This window comes from Lycium ferocissimum, chromosome 1 (genome assembly GCF_029784015.1).
Source record: "Lycium ferocissimum isolate CSIRO_LF1 chromosome 1, AGI_CSIRO_Lferr_CH_V1, whole genome shotgun sequence".
Lineage (NCBI taxonomy): Eukaryota > Viridiplantae > Streptophyta > Magnoliopsida > Solanales > Solanaceae > Lycium > Lycium ferocissimum.
The window spans coordinates 70,490,121-70,503,773 of NC_081342.1; the positions used below are offsets into that span (position 1 = coordinate 70,490,121).

At 34.5% G+C, this 13,653-nt stretch overlaps 1 pseudogene; it reads right to left on the reverse strand.

Annotated features, from left to right (window-relative positions):
* Positions 1 to 4,952: 4,952 nt before the first annotated feature.
* Positions 4,953 to 9,628, reverse strand: LOC132067206 (protein transport protein SEC16B homolog; annotated as a pseudogene).
* Between the last annotated feature and the right edge of the window lie 4,025 nt (positions 9,629 to 13,653).

Genomic DNA, 13,653 nt, shown 5'->3' on the forward strand with positions numbered 1-13,653 from the left:
TAACTCATCATGATGCATGCATAGAGACTCATAGATAATCATATTTTATCGGGGTGATATAAGGTCGTGGACCCCCGATTTCATTATGGAGCATTGATAAGCATTCTGCCTCATCTTGACAGAATTGGAGTATAAGGTGAGTGTATATAATGGTCAACATCAATAGATTATAAATAGCATCGTTAGAACTATAGGAACATCATAGCATGAACTCTAGAATCTTTAGACTTAAGCTTATCATCATCATTTTCATACTCATAACGTATCTCTTATCTCGTGTAGCTATTCATGAACAAGGGCTCTCAGTTTTCTAGGATGTAGGATATTCATAAGAAAAGAGGGAATTCATGCCATAAGATTCATGCCTTAGAAAGAAAGGACTAGCCTCACATACCTTTGTCGTTTAACTATTCTATTGCTTGCTCGTTCTTCTTTAATGCATGCATTTTACCTTCAAGAGAATTCGTATCGGCATTAGCTACATAATTATATGAACGGGCTTACTAAAGCTAGAGAAAATTGAGCAGCATTTCCTTTGTTCATATGACTTCCCCCATATTCCATATCAACTCCTAAACATCCGTAATATCATTCATAATATCATAAATAACAACCATCATTTATCTACATTATCCACATTTCACAATTTCACTTCAATTTCCCCATAATCATGGTCATAATTTACTATTACGTTCTTCCATGTATAATGCTCATTCCATGTTCTAAATGCCATTCACAATCTACCTACAACCACAACATATCCATTTTCATGATTCATTCCAAACTACTACTCAACACTAGCACTATTCCGACATTTATGACCCATTTCCTATTTCCTTATATAATCCAAGTGTTTCAACTTTCAAATACCTTAAACAACAAGGAAATGTCATAAAACTTACCTTAGATGGTGTAGGAATGAACCTTGGGTGCAAACACTTCACTTGAGAAAAACTCTAGTTTCACCTTCACTTGGATTTCTTGGCTTAGATGAACTTTAATGGGTTTCTTACACTTGATTCACTTGAATTCTTGTTATTGATCTTTGATTCCCTTTGTTTTCTTGTGGATGAAGAGTAGAGAGAGTTCTAGAGGGTTCTAGAGAGAAGTGGTGTGGAAAATGAAATGAATTAATGAACGTGGGTCTCCCTTTTAATGACTTAAAATCTGATCCATCGGGCAATTCTGCGCCCATTTTAACGGGCCGTATAAATTCCTACGGACCTTCAAAATTGTCCGTAGAACTGCCCAGTCAAAAATTGGGTCACTGTGACCATTTGACGCTGGGCTGAGCCAATTTGACGGACCGTAGAATTTTCTACGGGCCGTCAAAAATTCTACAGACGTCAAATGGTCCGCGGAAATTTCTGCTCGAACGCTTTGTCGTAGAATGGCCATTACTTTTTACTCAGACGTCACATTGACGAGCGATTTATTGCGTTGGAAACTAGACTCAATGAACTTAAATTTGGAAAAAAGAAACATACCAAAACTCCTCATATTCTAAGAGATATGCCCCCACCAATTTGGACCAAAATTTTGTCCGAAAATTTTGCCAACTTTTACCAAAGTTCCCACACTCTCAATTCCTTTATTTGTTTGATCTTAAATCCTTATGGAACATTCTTAACACTTATTTAACACTTCATTAACAATCAAAGGGATGTTACAACTCTTCTCCAAAACTTCATTAAGTCATCATTAATTCGATACTCGTAAATCTTGCCCGACACATGACATATACCTTACTTTCCTTAACAACTTTCGTCTCCTACTTCAAATGTCATTGAAATCTTAATTAGGACCATTAAAGACTATTTCTTACTTGCCCAAATATCATATACATCGTACCCTTCGTTATTCTATTCACTGCACGTTAACGAAAAATTTTCCGAGGTGTAACAATTATTATGCAAAGAGAAAATATACCCCAAAGCACAACCCAAAAATATATGTTGTTCATAGAACAATAGCAACATATTCAGTGTAATCCTATAAGTAGAGTTTGGATGTTACGTTGTCCATAAAACTAATGAGGAATTATGGGTAAACTTTTTTTTAAAGTCACGTGGCATTTTTTTTAATTAAAAAATAACCTAAATATTTTTTTTTTAAAATCCGTCAGCGAAAAGGGTATATTTGCACCATTTTGTAATGGCAAGGGTATTTGCATCATTTTGTAATGACAGATATATATATATATACACCACTTTTGTAACAAGGGATATATCTGCTCTAAATCGCAAAATTAAAGAATATATTTGCACCTTTTCCCAAAAATAAATTATACTTTATATTCCTGCCAACACCCCGCCCCCTCACCCACCCACCAAACAGATGGATTTGTTTAGAGGGGAAAATTAAGTCTAACCCTAAACATAGGGGCAAACCTTTAGATACGAAAAGTGGATATACTTTTACTGGGCTGACCTTTAGATATGAAAAGTAGATATACTTTTACTGGGCTTCTACTTTATTTTCCCGCAAACAAACCCTCCCCTAAAACAGATGGGAAATTAGAGCGGAACTGATCATGAAGGGTAAATACAGGTTAATTATTGGCATCAATAACAAACATCATCCTAATTCAAAGCAAGCTAATGAACTAAACCCTAAATTATTCTATTCATAGTAGTCTATTACTCTTTCCATCTCAAAATGCTTGTCGTTCTTACTAAAAATATTTATCTCAAAATACTTGTCATTTTATTTAATCAGGATAAATTTAAGTAGTTTTTCCCATTTCACCTTTGCACTAATTATATTAAAAGTTACCTCTGCACTAATTATATTAACTGGCTGATATTCTGAGTACACATACAAATAAAAATGAGTTTAAGCTTATGCTTTTAAATTGAGAGATTACATGGTAAAATATTTTAAGAGGATAAAATAGTCAAAACACTACCATTATTAATACTTTCTTAATGATGATTGTGTAAATGAAAAAACACGACAAGTATTTTGAGACGAAGGGATTACATTAATTGAAAAAACTCCAAAATAACCTTGAGCAAAATTTTAGATTGGGAATGTATGTACTCCTGCGATCATGATTTAGGATCCCCGCTCGATTTTCAGAAGTTAATTCCTCAAATGATCATTCAACTTAATGAAATTATCTAGTAAAGTTACTTTATCTTCTTTTTTTGGTTCCAATAACATCACTCAAGTTTATACAAATATCTTACAAAATAATAGCTTAAAGTCCATTTTAAAAACCATAATAATGACTTGAAATGACTTTGAATTTAACACCACTTACCATCCATATCATGTATGATAGCTAATACAGTAAGGGGTCGTTTGGTAGAAGGTATAAGCTGGGATATCAAGCACTAAACATGGTACAAAAATTAGTGCTGGGATATCCCAGCTTATACCTTCTTATCCCACTTATGTTGGGATTATTTTATACCATCTTTTAGATGGTATAAAATAATCCCAATAGATGGGATAAATTAGTCCCGGGATAATTTCGACTATCTCCCAAACGACCCCTAAGGATCTTCCACTTTCAAGCCACTAGACTGGTCATAGGGATTCACAAAAGCTGGAGATATTATTTAGAATAAGCACCATGCGCTAGAAAGACATGATATCTATAGAAATATTAATCGTTCTAAAGAGAATATTATGCATCATTACACATAAAAGGACTAGCAGTGTCTTGGGAGGTCCCAGCAAAAGGAATTTTACAATCCGAATAACAAAATGACTATAAGGCCAAATAAAAAGCTTTATCTGATTTCAGTTTCTTAGAACAAACAATAAAGAACTGCTCATTGCACATCATTGTTATATAGGTTAGATATTGCACCTTCTTTGGCCAGTGCATTTGCTACTTGATTCTGCTCCCAAAAACTATGCTGACTGGAAAGAATTTGATTTTGTTCGGAATTTTGAGTCTCCAAACCCATCTGAAGCTTTTGTTGGATATGTGCCTATCCATATTATTCTTAGCAAGGTGCCAATAGGCTGATTTGGAAATGTGAAACTCAGTAATCGTTAAAACATAGCGATTAGCATCAAATGGCTCCATGAGGTTGCCAGAGATTGTATAGTTATTATACTCGAGTAAATTTAGAACATAAATTTTTAGTCACCGACAAGATTTTAAAAAGGGTGAAAATCATTTTGTACCTCCAATTTTCCTCTTAGAATTAATTTCCCCTTTCAATTTTGAACAATAGGGGCATCAGAACTCATATTGTACAACGTGAAACATACTTGAATTCACTCCCATCTCAACAAAGAATTGTTTCAAGTGATCGTTGTTCAATATATGAACTACTTAAGAACTTCAAACGAACCCAAAGAAGATTTTAGGGGAAGTGCAGAGCCTCACTCATCGTTGGCAGAGCTTCAAACTGGAGTGACTGAAAGTGTTGAATTACTTCTAACTACTCACAACATTTTTGCATAATTATCTATTGTTTTCATGCAGGTTTAGAACTGCTCCCCTCTTTATACTCTAGTATAGACAGTGGCGAATTTAGGGGGTATTTTTGGAGCACATGAACACATTGCCATCGCAAGTAAAACTTGATTTTAGGTATATATTTTCTAAAATTAGTATAATACTACCTACGGAAACACATACTACAAAAGACTAAATGGTGCACTTGGTTGAAAATTGAGTGGTGAACCTATGCTCCAGAAATCCTAGATTCGCATCTGAGTATAGACATAATGATCATCAATCTGCATTCACCCTCACTTTCAAGGCATCACATAAATTAAAATTAATTATGCAAGTGTGTCTACTGGAAAGAAATTGTCGATGCCATTGAATATGAGAAACAAAGGTAACAAATAATTTAGTCTCTTCTATAGAGATATACTTCAATTAAAAATTTATCAAATGAGAGTTCATTTCCTCAATAAATGAATAAATCAACTGTACAATGTTTCATGGGCCACTTCCCTTGTGATATAATAAGAAGTCTCTGAAACAGCAGGTGTTAGGGACACAAAAAAAAAAAAAAAAAAAAAAAAACCTACAGGTAAACAGCTAAATAAGCAATTGCTTTCAACATACAACTGATCTTACAAAAAGTAGGTAAATAAAAAGAGAGGAGAAAAAGGTATATTCTGGTGTGCGGAAAATGTTTTCCAGCTCCATTGACCACACTTCACTGCTTGCCAACAAAGTGAAGAGATTCCGTGCAGGATACCAAGACGACGAGCAAAACTTAGTATATACCTCTTGTTGCGTCACAGGTCCACTTCATGAAGGTCGTCACTGAAACTGCCATCATTTGTTGAGGAATGCATCGAATTAGCACCACTGGGCATGAATGACGACGGAGGCATACTCAATCCATTGCCCGGTGATTTTACTTCCTATTTATTTGGGGAGTAAGCATTCGGAAAGCTTCCGCTCCATGATGCAGTTCTCCGGGAGTAATCTGATAGAGAGCCAGTGCCGGCTCCTTTATTGGATAGATTGTCTATGCTTGCAAATCTTTGCATAGGCGGGCCGCTAGATGTTGGTGCTGGAAAATGAGACGATTCGTTAACAGCACTGACTGAATCATTCTCGCTATTACTTGAAGTTTCTTGCTCATTGGAGGTGCTGTTCCCTGTCTCTTCAACAGGGGACATCGGGGTGGGAACAAAAAACTTTGCATTGCCAGCAGTAGCAGGCTTTATGGAAGGAACAGAAGGCGACTGGAACAGATTTGTTGGGTTACCACCACCTTTGTTGAATGTGTCAACGTACCTGCCAAAAGAAGGAAGAGAAGCCAGTCAGGTTTCTCCATTGAATTATAGAAGAGAGCACCACACACACTTATAACCTTTCAGTGACCTATTTTTTGTAACGAAATAAATTATCTATAGATAAAAGCCCAGGTACATGGTCATATGAAGTATAATAAAAGTAGGTTTGAAACTTTTGAAAGCATTGCTTCTGGATCGCGTTCAGTAATAAGGATTAATTCTTATGTTGTTAAACGACCCTGTCAACTCAACTTTGAAGCCCCAGAGTAGATAAAAGAAACAAATGCTCGATATTATTTTTGGGTCAGTGTTTTATCAGGTGGATGAGTATACACTAAAAATTGTTAGTTTGATCACAGGAGCTTATCAAGTATTTACTCTCACCAATTAAAAATCTTCTTTCAGAATCGGACCATAAACAAACAAGGGCTGTTTCGCTTAAGCCACCAAAATGTTCAATCAGGAAGGAGTGATTACTCTTATAGCTGTCCAAAGATGTCACTTGACCATACTAGGTCTCTACTCGTCCAATCATATCATCTAAAAATAATTAACACGACAAAATCACTTGCCTTGACCGAACACCCATACAACCACGAGCTGAGAATTGATTGGAGGTAGGCGGCAGAGGTGGGATTCCGGCACCATTATCAGCAGAAGTTGGACTCTTCATTTCCGGTAATCCATTGTTGCATATAGAACTTTCACTTTTTAATACACTCTTCACATTATAATCTGGCGCTCCATTCTGGAAAGCAGTAGCGGTTGGTGGGGGTGCAAGGGGTGGTTCCGCAGAAGGAAGTTCAGCCCCTTCCTCTACCCATCGTTTAAGTTTTTCATCATAATAAATTTATTCGAATCACCCAATTTTGCCTACAAGGAATCAAGTGTCAAAATCAAATTTTATGAGGACCACAATCTAGAAAATGACAATGTAAATAATATAACTGCCGGCCTTGACCGTTCAGGGGTTTGAGGACTAATCCAACAGTTTTCTGGAGAAGCTGGGAGCCAAAATTAAAGCGACGAAAGCGAGACATCACTCCATCTCCTGATGCATTGCTTCCTGATTTACTTGAGCTTGCTTCCTTTGATGCGTCAACCTGATCCTACACAAATTCATAACATACTCCTCTTTTCAAACCAGATCAGATAAATCCATCCAATGTAATATTTACAGAGAAACTGGGTAAGACACCTGTCTTGGAGTTCTTCCAATGTCAGGCTCTGAAACACTTCTATTGTGCATTGTCATTCTACTGTTATCAGCTGTCCATTCACTTATTTGCTCTGAGGGGATTAGTGATGACATTGCCATGGTTAATTGACTACTTGAGACTCTAGGCGCCGCAAACTGATGATGATGTTCATTCCCTTGTGAACTGCCACTTGTTGGCATCGGTGGTGGTAACTGGTAAGCCCCCAACAACACGATGAGCCGTGCTATCAAAAAGGTTAAGCAATTTACCAACCAATTTTGCAGGAGCCAAATTTGTGGAGAACCCTCCCTGCATCCAGAAAGTTCCATCATAAGTATCTTTGAGACGATCATTCAACATAGATGAGAGGATAAAGAGGTACCTGTTGGTGAGTTTTAATCCTTTCCTCAAGAGATGCAACTGTGTCAATGTTTCAGTCTCAGGGGTTTGGCCAGTTTTAAGTGATTTGGGCAATGCTTGACAGTACCTAAAATTAAAAAATGCTAAGGAACCAGTTGAAAAGATTTTAAGGAACTTGCTTAACATTAAACTAGGAAAATACTTTAATGCGTCGGATATCCTCCCAACTTCAGCTAACATGTGTGCATACACAAGTTTATATGGTTGAAAAGGAAGGAGAATAAATTGAGAATTCCCCAGCACCTTTGAGTATTCACAAATCTCTGTTCTCTGTCCATACAAGCATTTGATCAGTCAAGCGATAAACCCGTGTTAACGGGTAGCACATACAGTTACATGAGTGAATATGCTGCTGGCTGTGGCACAAGATGTTTCATATTTCTTCATATGACTAGAAATTGCACAAAAAACTAGAGGTCAGCAGCACCTGAATAGCCTCTGGACTAACATACGTTGGGGGAATTTCAAGTGATCTGCACCCACAAGACATAATCTTGCGGTGTCTGAATATTGTTCAAAGTTTGCTTCAGCCACTACATAGCAAATGTGTGCAGCAACAATCTAGATCATTTTTTTAGAAAATGTATGTTAGAAGCAAACAACAAAGTCAAAGGTAATCTACTGAATGAGTGTAATATAAAAGAAAACAGGGCATAAGACATACATCACTCCTCTCTTTCCACAAACAATCGCCAAGATGAATAAGCACCAGTGCGTCATCCTTCGTTCTGTTTGCAGTAATCACAGCCAAATTCTCTTCCCAGTCATCCAGCATGATATTAGCACCAAACTAGGATAAACAGGAGAAATCAAAATGAGGTAATAATCCCAAAAAAAGTATTATTCTTAAATCTTCAACAAGCAATACACTAGGGAAGAAAACAACTTAAAGTCAAAATCTAGACATAACTCCCTCCAAAGAAACGGGAAAACAAGATAAAGTGATCCACTTACGATCTACGGTGTAACGTAATAAAACAACCCAAATCAATATGTCAAAACATAACAAGATGGACTTCAAAATAACATTCACAAACAATCATAATGGTTAAGGGTAGCTATTGAATCCCGTGTGGATATACTAAGGCTCTGCACATCTGACGGAACAATGCCCACACCTAACCTTTTTTTTTAATAATGGTGGTGTCTAGGCCACCTTGCGCGCACCTCGACTATTCCACTCAGTACCTACTACCTCCCACCATCATAGGTACCAGGTAACGCAGCCCGCCAAGGCTTAGGTGGCTGGGAAGAACTTGTTTCTTTTTGGGTCTCTGCTGAGATTTGAACACCAATACCCAAACCTAACTTATATCCAACCAATCAGAAGTCCTTGGACTTCAAAAGAGCAGCCTTATTGAAATTCCAGGGATCAAAAATACATACTATGCTCCATTTCCCTTTTCTTATCAATGTTAACCTTTCGGTACAGGCTAAAATGTCTTCTACGCTCTTTTTGTTGAAGCTTTAAAGGTCAAAGAATGATCAAGCTACTATGTTTATAACTGCACAGCAGGTCATAGAAATGATATACTCTATAGAATGAAGATACAAGAGTATGTCAACGGCAAGATCCCTTTATACGGCTCAATTCCTGGGGCTTAGGCAAATCATTAAAAAAATGAGTTCAAGCGGAAAAAGGCAGCAAATAAGCTAATGAATACTAACTGGTTGTAACAAGTTATGAACACAAAACCTGTGCAGGCTGTTGAACTGCATTTACAACAGGCATACCACTTTGAGCTGTAGAATCCACAGAAAAGACATCAGCCGGTTGACCTGCAATTAGTAGGCACAGTGTCCGCAAAGTTGACCCTGCTGCTAACTGTCGAAGCGCCATTTGCTTCACCGTCTGTACATAGAACTACAATTACGCATGAAAATAAAATATATTAATAGAATGTACATATATAATAGAGAGAGGGAGGAGGAGTGTGGGGGCTAAAGGGCTTCTGAGAACCAGACAAACCTGATCACCAAGTTGCCCCCACAACTGCCCCTCTTGTGCACATTGTAATGCTTCTTTCTTTCTTCCAGATACTAGAAGACTTTGAACCTCAGCAGCCGTAGCCTAAAGCATATAACAAAAATGGTTGGCTGATCTAGCAAACAATTAAAATAGCAACCAAGACAGAAAGTTGTAAAAGAATTACCCGCATCTGTCCTTCAGAAGGCAATTGCTGCAAGCACTGGGCAACAGTGCCATATTGATTGAGTTGCGTCCCGTTCCCCTTCACAGATGCAAACAATTTGGCTACCGCTGTTTCTGGAACATCACTTTCGTGTTAAAATATCAGAACCAAGTCAGCAACAGCTACTTTGTTCGTTGATTTTGGTGAAAATCAAATTAGACAGGAGCTACTTTCGTGCTATCAGGCCAGATGGTTGTCCAAGATGAAAAATCTAAAATTCATTAAAAGGAATGCATTCCTTTACATACTTTCTATTGACAAGGTAACAACTAACAACGGACCGCAAAAAAAAAGCAAGTTTAGCAAACTTCGCCAATTTTAACCAAATATTGTGAAGAACATAAGTATGTAAATTCATCAAAATTATGACAGCTATAACTCAATACTCTTTCCTAGTTTGTATATGGTATTACAATACCACAAACTATGGTGTTAATTCTAGCAAAAGATTTCTTCAAATGACAATGGGGTCGAGGCTTCACGTACTTCTGTAGAGAAAATCATCAAAGAGAACACAATATAATGAAAAAGAAACACGTCCCCCAAAATTCCTCTAGCCACTCTTTGAGATAGTCCAATATCTGACCTACTTCACAACTCTGCTCACACGGTGATGCAAGCGCCTAATTATGGTTTCTTCTCTCTTGGTTCTTATATGCGGAGCAGTTAAGTGCAGTTAACATCCATTACTGGATTTTTTTTTCCTCTTGTTTCCTACCTAATGCTCTCATCACAACCCAGCCAAATTTCTTAAACTTGGGGAAGGTGCACCCATCCCACAGGTGATCAAGTCAAATAATCAAAATATCTATTTCCCATTCCATATTTGTTCAAGAGGTAAGGCTCTAAGCAGCCAATAGAAGCAGTCCATTCCATATTTCTCATGCCCTTAAGATCAAAGAACTGTTTCTCATAATCTCATTAATCATTTTGAGAGGCACAGACTAAGGAGCCGTTTGGACATGGTTTGAAATCATGGTTTCAAATCATTCTTATTTGCATAGATTAATACGCTACCAAGCTAAAAAATATTAATTCAAACTTTGGATATCTTAAACAGATTTCTCTTATAGTACATAAAAATCCCACAAGTTGTGAAAACTATCAAAACATTCTCAATTCTTATACAATCTTACCAAATAAAAAAAAAAAAAATTAAGTATAAGTCATAGTTCATAACAAAATTAATACGCTACTACAAATATAGAAGACCTTTTCTAAAAAATACAACATCAATTGATCAAACTTTAGTTCAATAAAAACGAAAATTTAACATGAATATTGATGAGGTTGGTAGACATAAATAAAGGTAGTTATAAATAAAGGTTGGTGGAAGTTAATGAGGTTGGTAAATAGTTGGTGGGAGTAATTATTAAAAATATCTACAAACTTATGGTCTCTTTTCACAAAATATAAATTTATGGGTCTAAAATGTATTAATTTCACATATTATTGTGTAAGAAAAAATATCGTGTTCTATATTTAAATTTTTTAAAACCATAGTTTTTTTTGAAAGCCCAAATCGAACGCCTTTTTGGATGATTTGGAGTTTAAAAAAACCATGACGTTTGTTACACAACCATGAGATGAAATGTTATGTACAAACGCAAAAAAAAAAAAAAAAAAAAAAAAAAAATTTCGATTTCATCTCACAAAATATATTTTCAAACCACATGTCCAAACACCTACTAAGGATGCGATATGCATGTACCCATGTGATATTAATTAGGACAAGAAACATTAACTAAAGCGCCATTGAACCGCAAAGAGGCTTATAAGCTAGCGTTTGGCCATAGATTCTCAAAAAAAAAAAATGAAAAATTTGAATTGGTTGAAGTTTTTCAAGTTTTGAAAGTGTATTTGGCCATCATTTTTCAAAACATATTTCACTTTTCGTTTTGAAAAACATGAAACATTACTTATACCCTTTAAGTTCTAAAAACTATCAAGAATACCCAACTATACAAAACATACATACTTGTTTATCCCAAATTATGCAGAATATGATATTTTAACAACAATTGTTAATAACACGCTTACTAGCTACTACAATTCAAATTATAATACAAAGATCCATCCGTGCAAGAAGAAAAAAAAAACAACTGTAGTAACTAGCTAGTCTTTAATATAATCTTCCCACATTGTACGAACAATCTTTACTTTATAGATGAGACTGCTTTAATTATAGAAACATTGTAGATACGGCTTTGATGGATGAACATGGTAGATAGAATTAGTCTGGTCATGAATAGATGAGTTTTTTTTTTTTTTTTTAATAAAATACAAAAGTTTGGGGTAATTTTTAAGGGGAACTTTCATAAATACAAGATATATAAGAGTTAATTATATAATCTACAACTAAATTTAGATATTATAAATTGTGCAACTTAAAGCTAAAAGCAAGGAGATTATTGCTATGAATAAAAATCTAAAAATAAGGAAATTCTTTATATTAGTGATAACATAATTAAATGCATATAAAAACATAATAAGTTCTTACCTAAAAAAGCTCCACCACAATCTAGTAGCAAGCTAATTCATGAATTTTACCCCCCCCCCCCCCCCCCCCACACAAAAAAAAAAAAAAAAAAAAACTAATCCATGGACAAGTATATTGTTGTAGTATCTATTATCTATATTATTCTATCTATATATAGTATGTTGTTACTATATATGTTATTGTAGAATACAATTGGTTGGCACGTAAGTAATATATTCATATATTAGGTATATTGTAATATTATATACTATATATAATATACGAACTTAGATATACTAATTTCTTCTATTATATCTACGATATTTTGTTATCATCTTTTCGAGTTAAATTTACCAATTTGAATATACCATATACTCTTTTAGGTATATTTTTATGTACTTTTGTTATACAATATACCATATCTTTTCGTGTACTTTTCTTCATATTAATATCAATATATTCAAATAATTTATTTTAGTCACAAAAAATAATTGCATCAGTCATCAAATGAAATAATAATAATAATAATAATAATAATAATAATAATAATAATAATAATAATAATAATAATAATAATAATAATAATAATAATAATAAAGAGGAGGAAACAAAAGAAAGAAAATCTTTTTAAAACGTTGGATGGAATATGAGATTTGAAATTAATTTTGTTTTGTTTATTTGGAAAATTACATTATCTCTCATGCCCTTTTCATAGTTTTTTTTTTGGGTGGGGGGGGGGGGGATGGCTGGGGGAGGGGGTGAGGTGAGGGGATAGTTTTGCAAGAAAGATAAAATAAAAAGTGAATATGAAGTAAATATGCACTAATGGTAGTGACGCCTAAAATTAAGTATTATTGATATTTTAGTAATGCAAAAAGTTGTATTTTTGTAATTAAAAAGTTAGAATTTTGAATAAGTTGTATTTATGTAATTTTTTTAAAGTAGTTGTAATCTTTTTAATTACCATTTGAAAAAAATTATATTTGTGTGACTTTCCCAATTTTTAAAAGGTTTGAAAATGTCAAAACATAGATCTTGGCCCAAAAACATGTTTGAGCCAGAATTTGGGAATTTGAAGATTTATTTTCAAAATCTGTCAAAATTTTATGGCCAAACAAAGATTTGAAAATAAATCTTTAAAATATGCTCCCAAAATCTATGGTCAAACGGGAGATTGATGGTAGAATCGTGATTATGTAAAGCATAAAACTGTGTGAATGATGGTAGAATCATGACTTATGTTTCAGCAAAATTATTTTTTTAAGTTTCCTATGTTCTTGTTGTTGTATTTAAATTTGTAGTATTTTATGAAAGTCAGATATAATCTAATTGAAAATTATACACAAAATATGAGAGAAATTCTAATTCTTAAGCGGGATATACATATTTCATACCTATTTCATAATTCATACATGACAATTTGAGTGAATTTTTTAAGCCTTAAGTGAGATATACACATTTCATATATTTTTCATACACAAAATTCTGAGCGAAAATTTTCGTATATGTTTTGTAAGAAATCCATTGATATATTTTGTAAACTGAAAATTATTGTCATATTTGTAAATATGCCCTATTCTTATGTATATATAGGTTATTCTCCCTTTCCATTTAGTATATATCCACTCTTCACTTTTAT